Source organism: Ammospiza caudacuta, chromosome 3 (assembly GCF_027887145.1).
Source record: "Ammospiza caudacuta isolate bAmmCau1 chromosome 3, bAmmCau1.pri, whole genome shotgun sequence".
Lineage (NCBI taxonomy): Eukaryota > Metazoa > Chordata > Aves > Passeriformes > Passerellidae > Ammospiza > Ammospiza caudacuta.
This window is the reverse complement of record NC_080595.1, coordinates 26,185,453-26,203,710: the sequence shown is the minus strand read 5'-3', so window position 1 is coordinate 26,203,710 and position 18,258 is coordinate 26,185,453.

Below are 18,258 nucleotides of genomic sequence, written 5' to 3'. Positions count from 1 at the left end.
GGACCCGAGGGAGATGCCCTGGGCTGCTTTGCCGGCTGCTTGCCTTTCCTTTCCCCGACTTTTTCCCTTTTCCATTTTTCTTCCTTTTCCTTTCTTTTCCTTTCCTTCTTCCTGGTTAGACAAATCACCGGGCCTGCAGGTATCAATAAGTCACATATTCATAGCTCCTCAGGAAGGGACGGGTTTTTTCCGTCAAAAATAACAGCAAATCATCACCTTTCCTAAAATGCTTACATCTCTTGGATAGATAATGATAGATAATTTCAATATTCAGAAATGCTTAAAAAGAACCTCAAGCTTTTTAAAATAATGTAAATGTAGTCTGATTTACATTATTTACTGATTTATTGCAGTCTACAGCTTCTTCGTGAGGGGAAGAGCGGGGGCAGGCACTGATCTCTGCTCTGGTGACGGTGCCAGGACCTGAGGGAGATGCCCTGGGCTGCTTTGCCGGCTGCTTCCCTTTCGTTTCCCTGACTTTTTCCCTTTTCCATTTTTCTTCCTTTTCCTTTCTTCTCTCCTTCCTGGTTATCCCTTCTTCCAAATCACCGGGCCTGCAGGTATCAATAAGTCACATATTCATAGCTCCTCAGGAAGGGACGGGTTTTTTCCATCAAAAATAACAGCAAATCATCACCTTTCCTAAAATGCTTACATCTCTTGGATAGATAATGATAGATAATTTCAATATTCAGAAATGCTTAAAAAGAACCTCAAGCTTTTTAAAATAATGTAAATGTAGTCTGATTTACATTATTTACTGATTTATTGCAGTCTACAGCTTCTTCGTGAGGGGAAGAGCGGGGGCAGACACTGATCTCTGCTCTGGTGACGGTGCCAGGACCTGAGGGAGATGCCCTGGGCTGCTTTGCCGGCTGCTTCCCTTTCGTTTCCCTGACTTTTTCCCTTTTCCATTTTTCTTCCTTTTCCTTTCTTCTCTCCTTCCTGGTTATCCCTTCTTCCAAATCACCGGGCCTGCAGGTATCAATAAGTCACATATTCATAGCTCCTCAGGAAGGGACGGGTTTTTTCCATCAAAAATAACAGCAAATCATCACCTTTCCTAAAATGCTTACATCTCTTGGATAGATAATGATAGATAATTTCAATATTCAGAAATGCTTAAAAAAAACCTCAGGCGGTTTAAAATAATGTAAATCTAGTCTGAGTTTATTGCAGTCTACAACTTCTTTCTGAGGGGAAGAGGAAGGGCAGGCACTGATCTCTGCTCTGTGCCAGTGACAGGACCTGAGGGAATGACTTGAAGCTGTGTCAGGGTAGGTTTAGGATGGGCATTAGAGAAAGGCTCCTCACCCAGAGGGTGGCTGGCCACTGGAATAGGCTCCCAAGGGAAGTGGTCACATCACCAGTGTGATGGAGCCCAAGAAGTGTTTGGGCAAAGCTCTCAGGCACATGGTGTGACTTTTGGGTTGTCCTGTGCAGGGCCAGGAGCTGGACTCGAAGATCCTTGTGGGTCCCTTCCAACTCAGTATGTTCTGTAAAAATCATCCTTTAAAACTAGTGTGGAAAATTTCCTCAAAAAATTTTCTTCAAAAATTCCCTGATTAATAACTACCAAAGTCATGGCAGCTCTCCTGTCCCACCACATATGAACAGCCATGCTACATCATACACAAACCACCTGCTGAAAACAAACCAAAGCATGCAATGGCTTAAAACATAACATTTGGAAAATGCAAACTGTGGGTCCACATCCAAACTCTGAGCCAGCAAATACTGTGGTTACATTAAATGGCACTGAGTAACACCACAATCTACTAATGGCATTATTTACATATTAAGAAGAATGTAGTGTATTTTCTAGCATCATTTATGATAAGAATGACACCAAGGTGCAGTTCTGGATGCAATTTAATCTCTATCCATGTGGCAGTAGCTGTGACTGGAACAAGAACTCCTTCAGCAAAGCATTGTAACAATACAGAATCATCGTGGCCTGGGCTGGAGGGGACCCTGAAGATCATCTTGTTCCAGCTCCCTGCCATGGGCAGGGACACCTTTCCTGAATCAGGTGTGAAAGGAACAGTTGTATGTCCTGACCTAGAAATTCAGCAACAGGACAGAGTAGTTCCTCATTTTGCATCTCCAAGTGGTCTCAATTATTCCCAATTTTGTTTCAGCTTTGAAATAGGTTTGAGTAGGTGTCATGCTATGACTGAATATTTATGAAATATTCTTCTATTAGTCTTTAGAAAAATCAAAACCTTTACTTTTATCATCAGGAGGCACAAAAACTCCTGCTGGCCATTATAAAAATTGTATAGACTTCCATCTGTACAGAATGTATGGTCATTCCAGGAGAAAATGAGCAAATGAATTCTACAGTGTGAAGATATTTTGGTTTTGTAATTAATGAGTAACAGGGTGATCAAAAGGGTTCGTGTTTATTACTGATTTAAATTGCCTTGAAAGAAAATCCTCACCTGCACCATTAGCATAGTGAATAAATGATGGCATTGCACAATAAGAGTGACAAGCAGTGCAGGGTGTATTATTCAGGCTGTAAGCTTCATTACTGGTTTCAAATATCTCCATTTCCAACTTCTGTGTGTTCAAATTAGGAAAAGGTCATCGTGCATTCCCACTGGTATCAATGGGAGCCTGTCTATTTATATTTCAAAAGAAATGGAGCAGGATTTCAATATTGTGTTTTGTCTAGGCACTATCTTAAAAGTTTCTTTAGAAATGTTGGTTTGAATCAGAGAAATGTCAGAATGTCATGCTTCAAAAGCCAGCAGCAGAGTAATTTTACTTTTTATTATATTATTAAGGGCTGGCTAATTTTGAGAAAAATGCATTTCTGAAAGGTTATTAGAATTTTTGACAGACACTCAATTTTCTTTCTTTCTGATTTTCACACTTATAAAAATAAGATTATTTTCCTTTTTATATATGGACAAGTGAGCCCAGACACAGAGTAATTCCAAAACTATGTCTCAAGTTTGAAATGGGGGCCTCTTTTGTCATGTATTTTCAGTTCTGGTCTCTAGTTCAGGAGCAACTCTCAGGTTTCTACTCCTGAAAATACATGTGTTCAAAAATCCAGGCCCTCAAAAGCCACCAAATAGTTCTCAATAGCATATTTATAATGTTGCTTCTAATATTATATTCTGCTTTTTAATTTTTTAACATCAAATTTCACAAGTTAGTTCCCAAAACTTAAACAAAATAAAAGTACTCTTTGGTAGTTGCCCACCAAAGTTTTTCAGTTTTGATGACATCTGTCCTTTGTGATGTAAGGAGTACATTTTCTCTTCTTCCAGGACCTAGTTGTCTGACAAAATACTAAGTGTTGAAGATAAATAGTATGGTAGGCAATTTGATATTTCTCTAAAGATTTTTTTTTGCACATGGAAATGGGTAAAAATAAATGTGTAACACTTTGCTGTGAAAGTCCAACACAATATAATTATACAGATTGATAGCAAAAAAAGTGTGGTAAAATACTGAAGGAAATTAAATTATGTTTCTGGCAGCTTTTTTTTTTGTTTGTTTTCCAATCAGAGAAGATTGCACAGGTTCAGAAAGTGAAAATAAGTTCAATAGGAAAAGTACTGAAAATGAAACCATAATAATTATTAATAATGAAAAATAAATGCACTTTATAAAAATAATTAGAAAGAACAACTGAGATAAATGTTGGTTTTTTTCTTTTCAAAGAGGTGAAAGACATGTAAAGTCACAGTCCAGGATCTCAGAAATGTGCCAAAGTCTTCTAGCAAAAAAGAAGGAGTTGAGTATTCAATATTAGATAGGTAAGAGGTCTTAGAAATATTTTTACATGACAGCAAGAGGATTTATAAATACTGGAGTGACTGAGACAATGAGTGGTTTATTTGAGTTCATTTTCACCACAGAAGTAGTCTGGGATTTTTCACATTCAGTTGCTTTTGTCCTTACTTGGGTTTTTCCCCCTCCCTTTCTCTCACCTCTGTCCATGCCCAGACATTTTACATTTACCCAGGACTGTTGTACACAGATGACATAATTTTTTTTTGGTAACGTTATGTTTACTGACTTTCACAACAAAAATAATCCACAGGATCAACAAAAACATATAAAATATAGGCATATTAGAGAGAAACACTCTAAAAGGTACCAGAGGATAAAATTTCCCTCTATTGATTTATGAGGGAAGCAAAGAACATGTTGATTGAATAAATTCTGCACAACACAGCTGTGGACAGGACAGCAAAGGAACAAAATTGAGCAGCATTAATTCTAGTACTTGAGACCATGCTATTTTTCATCTTCTGAAATGCTTGGATTCAAAGGCAGCTGAGACTCCAAGAGCAATGTGTGCAGCAAGGCAGGCTCCAGTGAGGGAGTTTGTTGCAGCTGCTGTACCTTGAAAGTTTTGCATTACAAACCCTTCAGAGGGGAAAAGCCCCATGAAATAAATTCAGCAGCAGGTCAAGTTTTTGCACAAAGGACTGTAAAATTGACAAGCTGAGAGGATGGGAAGCAATGAGGAGGAGACTGAGGAGAAAATACACATTCTTGCATTCAGAGAGGGGAGCATATGAATTCTACTAACTCCAGGTTTTTATTATCCATTCCTTATGTTCTGTAAAGTAATATTTAAATACAGTGCTCAGCTGGACATTTTGAAAGTATGTAATTACTTACTCTCTTTCTTGTAATGAAACTAATAGCCCTATATGTTATATATGTCTTCATATATATGCTAATTTTCAAAATAGTATTCATTAACCTTCAGAACAGAGAGTACTTGAATTATCTTTAGGACCACAATTTAAACTGATTAAAAGACTGATTATTTGATGAGTATAGAACTTCAAAAGTGAAATTACAGAGTCTCCTTAAATCCTTAATAAGTCAAAATTTAAAGTATTGGGATTGTCTCTAAGGAAGGATTCCAGTGTGATCATCCATGATTTCTGTTGGTTTGCTTACCAAGTCATTCCTAGAAAAGCAGAAAAGTTTAGGATCTGTGCCTAAATTTAGTCTCTTTTGGAAGGGAAACTTTTCTGATTAAAATTCATATCTAGGAGCTCTCAACATGCTCAAAAAAGGCTTTAAGTGATTCAGTAAGTAAATATTTTGCATTAAGTGATACAGTAAGTAAGTAAAGCCGCTTAATTCTTTTAAAGCAACAATATTAGAGTTTCTTATTGTGGAACAGCTAGTCTCAAATGTTTTTCCATGAATTTATTTGTACTTATAGTCCCTTCAGATATGTTGGGAGAAAGTTTTTCAATATATTTCAAGAAAGTTTTTCAACCATCACCAGAATTCCATGCACCATTATTGTCACAGATATTTTCATTATGAGGTCAGTCACTATTTCTCTAACTCCCAATGCCTACAAACCCATGATATAATCCCAATAATAAGATTCCTCCCTGCCTTGTTTCTCCTGCGGGAGAAAATGCACAGAATTCACATTAAAGTTACATCATGAGCAGTGATGGCAGAATCTCTTCCAGGTTCTGCAAAATGTGGTGCAGCTCCAGCTTTCCCTGAATGCAGCACCTTTCTGTACACCTGGAAGGGATGGTCCCAAGGCAGTGAGGGAGTGTGCAGAGCCTCTGGGAACAGGTAACACACAGGAGCTGATGGCAAATGTAGTCACCTACCTTTGCTGGGAGCTCTAACAACCATCCTGGGGGCAAGAGGCCTTCATTCTCAATCATATGATGATAAAGTTGAAAATACTGACATAAAAAAATTATTGGAAAAAAAAAAGTGGCTTGAGATTGTGAAATATTTTTTGAAAGTTTGAAATGTTGTGCTGATTATCCTGTCACCCAAATTCTGAGATAGATTGTAGCCAGGGAAATGTTAGGAATTTGACAGCTTGGGAAAATCACTGACATTTTATGCACTCTACACAGTATTTTGTCTTTTACATTTTTACAGAAATGTGTACTTAGCTAAGGACTATTCTCCTTGCTTCCATAAGTGGCAGAGCAGTGTCAGGGAGACTGTCATCAGGGTTTTGTTTCCAGTAAACAAAGACTGATATTCATCCTTCTGTTACTCACTTCTCCCTCTCAGAATCCTCTAGTTAGAGTCTTTTCCACTGTGCTGTTTCTGTTATTAAGCTTCCAAATAAACTGTTGTATGCATCAATAAAAGAGAGAATTACAAGAGTAGGAGGAACAAAAAATGAAAAAAGCTTTCTAGCACTTTTTTGTTGACAACCTATGTTTTCGGGAAAGTACATAGTAAATGAAGACTTACACTGCATAAAATCCACACAAACTCTGTGGGTTTCCTAAACCAAAATTATGTTAAATCAAAAATCTGTCATGTGCCTCAGTAGTGTGCAGAAAACTGTGCTGTGGAAGGCCAGTGTCCACAAAGGAGGCAGAGGAGCCCTGCAAGGATGTGCCTTGCCTTGTCTTGCACTCAGGAAAGGGTAAGCCACAGTCATGACAATCAGATCCTGAGACCTCTTCAGATGGCAAAGATTTATATCCATGGGCTCAAAGTTACAGGGGAATCTGGTCCTGCTTTGCAGTCAGTGAGTTTTGAGGTGGGAGAAGAAAGAAGGATTTCTTACAGATTTTTTTTTTTGACTGTATAAATAAGGACATTTTAATGTATGTGAATATAGTAATTCTTTTTTCTGTTGTGTTGAGGACCTCGAGATCCGTGACACAAGGGACTCTCTCAAAACTCAGGGACAGGACAAGGGGAAGTGGCTTCAAACTGAAAGAAGTCATGTTTAGATTAGCTGTTGGGAAGAAATTCTGTACTGTGGCAGTGGTGGGGCACTGGTTGCCCAGAAAAGCTGGGGATGCCTCATCCCTGGAAATGTTCAAGGCCAGGATGGATGGAGATCTAAGTGACCTGATCTAGTGAAAGGTGTCCCTGCCCATGGCAGGGGAGTTGGAACTGGATGATCTTTAAGCCCCCTTCCAACTCAAACTGTTCTGTAATTCTGACAGGATTGTTTGGGCGAGTCACACCGAGCTCCCAAGCCACAAGTTCAGCACCATCAGTACAGGGATGTTTGGTCAGAGCTCTCAGGTACATTCCCTGATCTCTCAGGGGAAATCCCCAAAGGGACCTTGGCACCTCTGATGAACAGAGCAGAAAGTATGTCCTCTGCATAAGCTGGTGGCAGTGGCACCAAGTGTGCATCCCTGTGTCTGCTGGCAAGAAAAACTGAAGTGCTTCAACAGTGCTGATACTCACAGGGCTTCCAGTCACCTGCCAGAGGAATGGGGCAGCCTGCCTCTCTCTGAGCCACCTTCAATCTGTGGGATCTCAGGAAACCTTCCTACCACAGTGACATAATAGTTCTGATTCTGTTTTGCTGGTCTCTTTGTCAAAACATATATTTTTAAAAATTTTTTATGCTTTCTGCGAGAGTCATTTGAGAATGACAGCTGTCTAGGAAGTCTTAAAGTGGTGCATAGGATCTTGGAGCAAAGTTGGAGACTATGGCAAATGAGCCACATCAGTACATCATTAAGTTCAGAGCCTTCACAGAAGAGCTGTGGCTTCTGAGAATGAAGGAGACTTTCTCTTCTGCAGCTATATTTGCTGCTTTTTAAGCTGGCTTCACAGTTAACCAGGATTTCTCTATCTCAAAACCTTTTTTGTGATGCTGAGTTTCTAAGACTTTCTGAATTTGAAGACACTTAGAGACTTTCTGGGTTAGAAGACCAGTCCCAGCTTTATCACACTGCAATGCTGGGTGTGGTAAAAATCCCTAAAACCATAAGTGAAAAAAACAAAACAAAAAACCCCCACTCATCAGGTAAAGCAAAGGAAAAAAATTTGATTTACAATCTGCTTCTGCAGAAGGCCTCATTAATCCTATATGTGCAATTAATTATTCAAATAACTTGTTGAAAATTGATATAATTATTTCTAATTATTCTTGGTTAGAGTCCTAATTATGTGATTACATCTAGATGCATGCATTATAAATGCAGAAGGTACAGCCTAGATGAGGAGGAAATGTCATTTTATTTTTCAATTTATTCATTTTTACTAGTTAAAAAATTCGCCAAGTCTAATTTTCATGATCCTAAACAGAGGTTCACTGAACTTATCTTTATTACATTTCTTTTGGTAAGTTAAGTGGTAGAACCTCTGTGGTTATGGAGGCAAAATTCACTGGTTTTTTAATATTTAGGAAGGCTAAAAAGCACCTTAGAGTTGAGTGATTGACATGCAAGTAATGTGATTGTGTGTTTCCTTTATACAAAATCAAGCCTGTAGTGTTAATATGAGTAGGTTATTCCTAGGAGAATATAATTATTGGAGAAGCAGCAGTTAATTCAAAGTTAGTTTGTTTTTAATCCATCTGAGTCTTTGCCTTTCTTTGCCTTCATGACACACATTTGAATTTGACATTTCTTTCTACAGTAAATTCAGCTGTGTTCTTATGATTGTCTAGCACAGCAAACTTTAGTGCTCAGAGCAATGATACTTCAGCTGGAAAGCACTTTCTGCCACGAGGCTGCTCACTAACTCATGCTAACCAAGAGGACAAAGCATCCATTTGTGAAATCTCTCATCCTCTTCAAGTTACTGAAGAACCTCAGACACAAATTTTAAAGTGTTATCTAGAGATACCACATCAAGCCCAAATCACATCAATACCATTATTCTTAAAGTGTTATCTAGAGATACCACATCAAGCCCAAATCACATCAATACCATTATTCTTAAAGTGTTATCTAGAGATACCACATCAAGCCCAAATCACATCAATACCATTATTCTTAAAGTGTTATCTAGAGATACCACATCAAGCCCAAATCACATCAATACCATTATTCTTTTTCCCATTTAAATGACAGCAAGTACTGTTAGACACAGCAAGAAGTGTCTCTGAAGTAAGGTAAACTACAGAAACACAATCTGTAATTTATGTATGGCCATTAACTAACAATGGAAGAGAGTTCCAGCTCCATTTGGCACAATTTTCCAAAATCTTTGATACAAAGTGGCCCAAATTTAACAAGACACTGTTCTAGTCCTGATGTACCTGAAGATGAGAAATGTTCTCAAATAAGCCCAATGAAAGAGGCTGCACAAGAAGAGACAGACATAAAGACAGCAAGATCCTCTCCTCTTATTGTAGTCATTTAACAGTGTTGTTTCAGAGATTTTGAAATCACTCACCAATACCAAAAATAAGGATTATAAGAATATATTAATACTTTCATCTCTTAGTCTTATTGGAGAGCAACTGGAAATTCTTGTCTTTAAGGGAAGTGCTCTGATGATCTTTAATGGTCAGGTCTACCTTCTATATGTAATGAGGCATGAAGATTTTTCAGCAGAGATGGAAATAGCTGGCCACCACATGATGCTTATGAAGACCATGGTTTGGCTCATTCCATGTCGTTCTGTCTGTAATCTAACTTTCAAAGTTTCACATGCACTGCTGTCAAGGGAGGATGTTGTGAAGCAGAACATAAAATGTCTTACAACCTGTGCTACCTGCACACACCAGAAGAGAGCATCAAATGAAACTTATTTCTCTTCACACAGGAAGAGCTCAAGGATTGGTCATATATTTTTTAAAAAAACAGCTGCCAGCAGAGACACAGTGTGACCCCTATTCCTATCGTTTGAACAATGTCCAAGTTCAGTCCTCATCAGTCCTACATTTTGCTTACTTAGCAGCAAAAGGAGAAGAGAAAATGGCACATCTATTACAAGTGGAATACCTGTTTCAGGTGTGGTTTAAACTTTACGAGCAAGCAAGAGGTGGGCAGTGAGGCTTGTAGGGACATTGTCATCAATGGAAATAATAGAAGGGAAGGGCATTTAACTCTTTAGGGAACTCACTGCCTCATCTCATCCCTTCTGTAAGGCAGGACCCATCTATGCCTCTAGAACATTTCCACTTAACAGATACATTTTAGCAAATTTTGCTTTCATGTTCATATATGTTTAGATATTTTCAGCTGTCCTGATTTGAAACTGTCAACAAACACTATGGGTAGACATAAGTATTTAAAGAGCAAGATGGCCACCTTACTTCTTTTTTCTCACAGTTTTTGAGCTTTATTTCTGTAAGAGGCTTCCAGGAAGACACTTCATGACATCAATATAACCTCTTGCCTGGGCAGCACCAGCTTCTGAGGGGAACTCATTATGGAATTCAGGTTAATAGGAGAAAGCAGGGAGCCAGCAATTGCAGGACTGGTACAGCCAATGATTGTGAAAGCTTGTCCTTTGCTTCACATTTTGTTCATATAGAAATACCTTGAGAAGGGAATTTCAAAACCAAAAGTACATACATACAAACTTCCACACATACATATGTATGTACGTACATTTAGTGGGAGTCCTTTAGACTGTTTCTTAACTCTAGCACAGTCTCCAGTAGTCACAGTGTATTTGCCTGTTCTGTATTTCACCCATGATCCTGAATGCCGTCCTGTAGCGCAGCCTGATTTATCCCCTCAGAGCCCATTCGGAGGGGATGTGTGCTGACTAGACACACATTACCCTCACTGCAGAGGAGGGGTGTGAGGCTGGAGCTGGGAAAGAAGGCTCAGAACACTTCAGTGAGTGAGCTAAGGACACCTCTGATAGAGAAGGGGAACCTTTGCAGTTCCTGTGCAGCCACAGGCACCAGGCAGGCTCAGCACTAAGGTCACAGCACTGTGCCACGGTGCCTGTCACAATGTGCCAAACTCTGAGACTCAGCTGCTGGTGGCAGCACAGGAAGTTCAAGGCTGATCTTCCAAGTGGAAGAGAAGAAACAGATCATGATTTTACAGGTCACTGAAGCTGTTCCTGTCATGTTCAAAGGGGAGTTATTCTGGCACTCAGTGAATCCAGCAACAGAAAATGTCAGAAGCTACCTCGAAATATCTGGGACCAGAGGGAGAACTTGCTGCATGGAAGATCTTTACTCAGGATTTTCCAGGGGAATTACCTGTCAGTTGGATTATTTGCCCTCTGTGACAGCTCATAGAGGGTAAAAAATGTCACTGCAATAGAGAGTAGTTCTATATTTTTATCTGGCTATCTTTTGTCAGACTTTCCTGGAAAGGCTGGACTGCACTGTCAGAAATTAAAAGCACCTCAGAGTGCTTAAGGAAAATGCTCAATAGGGACAGAACTCAGTTACAGGTTATGGCTGTGCTTCACTTGTCTGTGCACAGAGTGGACCCTCAAACAAAGCAAGGGCACCTATAAAATGAGCAGGACTAAAAGGGCTAAATGCATCAGGAATGACTCTGAATTTTGAGTGAGGATGAGCCCCTAACACAGCAGCCTAAACCAACACCAGTCTTTATCATTCAGGGCTTAATGTTTGAGAGAGCATTATGTCAGAATCATATCTGATTGTTACACGCATTCCAAACCCACTGCTAAGGATGACTGGGAAACATGAAAAGCAGTTCTGGTCTGGCTGACTGTGCCTTGAGCCAGCAGCACTCTGGGGCATGAACAGCCACTTGCTGATGGTTTTGGTCTCATGGTGCTTGCCAAGGCTTTTCCTAAAAGATCTGCAGATCTCCTTCCTGAGTCAGACAAACTGCACTGTAGGCCCCTTCTGCAGTTTGCATGACTGGCACTCCATCAGAAGTTGGCTTGATGGGATCTGTGGTTATTGTCACAATCTAAACTCTTTCCCACAAGAAAGAGTAAGTGGGGCACTGCAAAATGCTTTTGCAAGACACCTAAGACGTTTCTATTTCCAGGATAATAATTTCTGAAAACTTCTGCAAAGCACAGTTTAAAATGGTCTTCAAAAAGTGGGAAAGAGAGGGTGGGAAGGAAGGAAGGAAGGAAGGACAGAAGGAAGAATGGAGGGAGAGGATGGGAAGGAAGGAAGGACAGAAGGAAGAATGGAGGGAGAGGATGGGAAGGAAGGAAGGAAGGACAGAAGGAAGAATGGAGGGATAGGGAAGGGAAGGGAAGGGAAGGGAAGGGAAGGGAAGGGAAGGGAAGGGAAGGGAAGGGAAGGGAAGGGAAGGGAAGGGAAGGGAAGGGAAGGGAAGGGAAGGGAAGGGAAGGGAAGGGAAGGGAAGGGAAGGGAAGGGAAGGGAAGGGAAGGGAAGGGAAGGGAAGGGAAGGGAAGGGAAGGGAAGGGAAGGGAAGGGAAGGGAAGGGAAGGAAGGAAGGAAGGAAGGAAGGAAGGAAGGAAGGAAGGAAGGAAGGAAGGAAGGAAGTCCCTGTCCTTGGGGGAATTTCTTCCCATTTAAGTAGTCTTATTGCTGGAAAAATTGACATGTATTTCTTTTATCAGGATTATTTCATGTCCTGGCAGAGTCCCTTTAAATGCCAGCAGTAATTCTTCATTGCCCTTGCTGTCTGCCACCTCCAAAATACTCATCAGCAAGTGCAGCTACCTATCAGCTGTGTTACACAACCATCTGTGCAGCTTTTGATTATGTTTTTTGGGTTTTTTTCTTCCAGATTGCTCCTATGCTTCTGGAAAGAGAGAAAGGGACAAAATGTTACAGTGATGCTACCTACAACAGGGTGATACATTGTGAGTAGCTAAGGTATACGTGAGACAGTTTGGGGTAATGGCTGCTGACACCTCAGGCAGTCCACAGCCCCCAGGTCTGCACAATTAGGGTGATAACAATTACTGTGGTATGTGACAAACAAATGCTTAAATCCATGGAGAACTGCTCTTTCAGAATGTGAAATCTGATTTCTGTGCTACTTCATTCAGTTTCGGAGAGGCTGAAGGTCAGGATCTGAGACTATTTTGCTTCCATCTTGGTGATTTCAGTATCATCTTGAATTTACCTTGAAGCCTGGAAATGTGTAATAAAAATTCAGATTGGAATGAATTTTATGGATCACACTGATCTGTAATTGCCCTCTCTTTTTCTATTTAAAAACAGAAAGAAAACATTACTTGTATTGTTGTGTAAAACTCATTTCAAACACCCTGATTACTTCTGTCTGTCTTTCTGTTAGAAGCTTATCTCATCAATAAAAAGGATGAAGAGGCATAACAAGCTCTGAGAATCAAAATTCAAGAGCAGTCACTCAGATCACTGATGAATTAAAGCAGAAGAAATAGGGGAATTTTGTAGAAAATAGATGCAGAGTTTCAGTGGGAAAAAGATGCAACCCTGATGTAGGTTTGCAATGCCAGCTAAAAATAACATTTTTGTGGTCAAATGCATGTTTAGCTAATTAGATCATTTGATTCACAGAATATTAGTTTGAATAAATACAGGGCTCCAGAGCTCTCTGGAGCTCATTCCCTTTTGTCCTTAGGGAAGTACCCACATGGTGTAATCCTAGTGAAGACAGCAGCTTTGTCTGGGTCCCTGGGGCACGGTGCTCATCCCTCAGCACACATGAGTGCATGAAGCCCCTCACTGGCTGCCATCCTGAGAATCTGCTAATTCAATTTCTCAGTGACTTTCAGCATTCTCTCTGATCCTGTAAGTCCTGAGTGCAGGGAGTTAATGTGTTCTCTGCAAGAGGTGATTATTGTATTAATTAGTCACACTCCAAAGCTTTATATGGATGAGACTGAAGCATTTAAAAGTCAAAAGTTACAATGCCACCTCCCAGAATTATGTCAAAGTGACCCCACAAATAAAATCTTCACTGGGATTGCTCAGGAAAAGCAATTCCCCCTCTGGCCACAGGGAGCCACACGGCCACCGCTGTGAGCCCAGGGAAGAAAGCAAGGGAGAAGGCAAAATATGTCGAGTCTGTAAGGTCCCTGCCAGAGGAGTTTGCAGCAGGGGTTGTTCTCTCCTTGAGATTAACCCACCAGTTACACCTGCTTTCTCACCAGCACCTGCTGGGACCTTGCACTGTTCTTAGTCTGGCACACAGAGTGCATGGATAGCAAAATACTTGCACACAAACAGAGTAATTAGTGCAGACTGTTGTAGTAATATCAAGTTCATTTTTGACTGCAATTTTAAGGTCACTTTGCAAGATGGAGAACGACCATTAATCTGTGAAGCCCTAAGTAACAGCAGCAGTTGCTTGACCCCAGAGAATAATCCAGATTTTGTGTGATCACCCCAAGTATATGACTCTTAAACATCTAATTCTCTCTGTACCAGTAGCATTCTCATCAGTAACACCACAGATCAAAAGGCCTGGTCATTATTTCACACTCCATATATCTAGGATAGTTCTGGAATTAATGTACAGGTCTGGTAGCACTCAGATTCATTGTGCTTCCTAGACAAGAGCATCACATTCAGCTCCCTCAGCACCCTCAGCTTCTTTCTCAAGATCTCTACCTGGCTCTCAGAGACAGACTTGCACTGCACCTTCCCAGTGTCTTCCTCAACGTGTTTCCACAAAATTTCAATTTGGTAAGCCTGGAGATTCAAGAAAAACTCCTATAGATCTTTTCTTGCGAGGGAAGGAAAAAACCTTAAATGAACCAGCAGCCCAACAGAAAAGCATCCAGGGAATTATTCAGGTGCACTGAGGGATCAGTTTCCCTTGTTTCAGCCTGTCCTTATCTTTTCCTTTCTCTAGACACAGTACATGCACTACAAAGGTAGAAACAATATTCTTTGGGGATTTAAATTCTAACTAGGCATCTAAATAGATAATATTTAATTTTTTTCAGGTCCTTAATGCAATCTCAGTTACCAAAGTGTGTAAACATGTGGAGATATTGCCTAAGAGTTCAAATATTGAGATAGCTGGTTTGGACTGGAAGGTCTGCTGCATTGATTCTCACTGTGCCAGATCAGAGGAGGAGTACTGATAATGCCATGGACCTGCCCAGTGTCACATGCCAAGTTAATTGTGGATGCAGAGACTGAGCCTGCTAAGGCTGAATATCAGTCTGGTTTTCCATCTACTGTTCTTTGCTGCTCTCAAGGCAGAAGTTTAGCTGCTTGGAGGTGCAGATTTGACCTGTAAAATCAAATTACATTGTCTCAGTCCAAACATAACCTCAATTCTAAGTATCCCCAGCTTTGTCTGAAAGCTGATACTTCCTAAATAAAGAGCTCCCTCTGTTTTATATATCTAGTGGAGATAAAGTGTATCCTCCTTGGACTCTTTCTTGGAGGACTTTAGAAATGCTCTCTGACCAAATGATATTTGACATTTCCTTTGCCACTTTGCAAGGCTCCTCGGAGGGCTGAGCTACTGTTATTTCTGCCATGGAGGCAAAGCCACCATTTCACTGCCTTCAAGCTAAACAGTGTATGATGGGCAACAATTCAGAATTAATTTGACAGTAATGGAGTTGACAACTATTACTGTGAGGTATTTCTGCTACGAACATTGTCATCCTGTCCTCATTTCACACATACCCCACATCCCCCCACCAAGTTTTGGAATCTCTGAGCAGCAGACAGCCCTAATGCATACACATACACCCTGCTGTCCAGGCACAGCAGCAACTTTGGACTTGGCTTCTTTGGATACAGCAGCTGGAGGTACAAAACAGCCCCATCAGCAAGGGGCTTCAATGTACATGTCACACACAGGTCCATGGGAAGGGGCAATTCCTTCTAAACAGGAGTCAGGCCTAGAGTCATAAACTAATTTTGGCTGGAATTAATTTTTGGAGCTCGTGTGGTCCAACACCTTGCTAAAATCAGAGAATATCTTAGGCAAAAATTCTTATTGTTTTCTTTCTGGCTCTCTTTCTAATTAAAATGCCCAAAAGAAACTGGTGATGGGAGGATGCATTCTGGGTACATGACTAGAAAAACAATGCAGGTTTAATTTAAAATATGTGCCGTTCCTTTCTTTCTAACACAGGTATCAGTGCAGAATGAATAGCACTGAGACCAATATAATTATAAAAACAGATACAACTGGCTACAATCATTACACAATATCAGAGTGGTTCCTCTCCCTATCTGCAATGATTTGATGTATTATCACCCACATTGTAATTTGGGTCTTGCAACTCTGAGAATGAGGGCAAAGTCCTGAAATAATGAATGGCATAGGGTGAAAAAATCTGAGCAGCAGACTCTTTATACTGCACTCAAAAGCACTTCACTTCCCTTGGACTTCTCTTTCCATTTCTCAAATGAAATGTGATTCCAAGGTGCCTTGTGGGAGCTTGGCTCCTGCCATGCCGGATATCCCTGCTCAGCAGAGGCTGCATTTCCCCCAGGCTGCAGCACTTAGCACAGGAAGCACGGCACAGAGCTGCTCCAGGCTCACTGCCAGTGACTCGGACATGGCCTCTCCTTGATCCCAACCTGCTGGACATAATGAATTTGTGCCCTGCTTGGGGACAGCCAGGCTAAAGACAGATGCTGGAGCTGGTCACTGAAGAAACCCAACATGGCAAAAATGCCAAGATGTGTGAGGACAGGCATTGAAAGCAAGGACAGGTTCCTATCCAGCTGATGAAAGAAATTTCCTTAACTTTTAATGTCTCAGCAGCTGAATTTGTAAAATCAGAACTTAATGTTCTACTAATGTATTAACACAAAGTCTCAGCTCCATTCAAGTCAATAGGAGCCTCTTCTCTGACTTCACTCTGAATAGCTGGTGTAGGTTTATTTTAGTGACTAGCCCTGTACCACAACAACTATCATAAGATATCACGTATAACAATTGGTTTTATGATTTTTATCAGTATGAACCTTGGAAAACTTCAGGAAACAAGATGATTGCAGGAGAGCTCTGTAAATGTAATTTCTACAAGAATAACAACACCACCTACTTGGTCTAATCTAATAATGTTTGCCAGTTCTAGGTAGCAAATATCTCAAGTAGACTCAAACAGAACACAGTCAAGTAAGTTCTTCCTTTGCTTTAAACACAGACAACAGGAACATGAGTTATCCCACATGCTGCTGATAAAAATGGGGTGGTTTGTTTTTACTGAAACCCTCCCTGCTGGTTTCCTCTGTGGCCATGGGCAGGGCAGGCACAGGGCCTGTGTGTCACTTCTACTTCTCTGGAATGAAATGAGCTCTGCTACCTTCACAGATAATGATCATTATTTTGATCTTTTGATAAGCTGCAGCATAGAAGAGCAAGATGCTTTCATTATTAATATTCTCATACATTTATCCTGTAGTAATTTATTGCACAAGACAAGAATTATTCCTCAAAGAAGTGTAGAGGATAAATCCTCTCAAGCTGTTCTATGAGTGACAGAACCAGGGAATGCTGGATTCCTGCAGATTTGAGTTCTTTGTCTCCTGAACTCCCTCCTCCCTTCATAGCAGCTCTGCTGCATGTTCCCTGCAACAGCCACATGCTGCAGTCACCACAGCCATCACAGATTGGCCAGCTGACCAGGTCAAATAAAATGCCTGCATTCTGCCCACTTCTTTCCTCACATGGGAGCTGTTCATCTGGGGAGTCTGCCCTCTGTGTAGCTCTTATTTTTTTCAGTAAAAAGCCCTCTTAGGATCACACTTGCAGGATTTAAAAGAAGCCGAGGATGGCCAGTATGTCTGAAATCTGTGAGGCAGAGTAACAACAGATTAATCAACCACAAAATCTTCTCCTTTTTGGAAACTGGGGATGTTTCTCCCACCCCTTATGTGTGGGATGGAAATGCAATATCAAGACTCCAACAACCCTCTGTTTTATGGCAATAAGATGCAATACAATCAGCTTAGGGCATTTTCATGTTTTTAAGATAATTTCCATATGTTGTCATGATAGGGTTAAATCCTTTTTAATGTTCTAGATAAGCATTTAACAATATTACATCTTAATATAATCATTATAGATTTTCAAAGCTCTTGGTTTGGGGATAGTTCTTATATCATATTTTATTGAAAATTGCTAGTATGATGGAGTGAATAGAGGCTGTAATTTTGTCTAAAATTTCATAAGGGAAAATGTCACATATGGAGAGTTTATTATAGACATTTATAATACCTTGAAAATATAAAGTATTGAACCTAATCCTAAACCTGTCCTTTTTACAATGGAATTCAGCTTTCTGGCCTTAAGATCAGTATTCAATTAAGTCACAGGCTGAAGAAAGATGTGTAGGTAATAGGAGAAGCAGCAGCCTGTTCTTTGGCCTGGCTAACTGCAGACAGTCCAAATAGTTATTTTAATACATCTTACTCTGTTAGGGGTGTTACAGTATTGTGCATTTGTGCTTACAGCACTAGCACTAGCAAGGTCGTTGGTAAGCTCAGTTTTTTATTTGAGTGTGGCTTTACCTAAGCTAGCAGGAGCACCCAGGAAAGCTCACAGCTGTAAGGACACCAACTATATTGCAGCTACATGGATATGACTCTACCAAGATTGGATGAGGAGACTTTTCTTATTCAGTCCAGAAAATACAGTTCTTTTCCCAAAAGGCCCTAAGTTCTTTAATGGAAAAACATACTA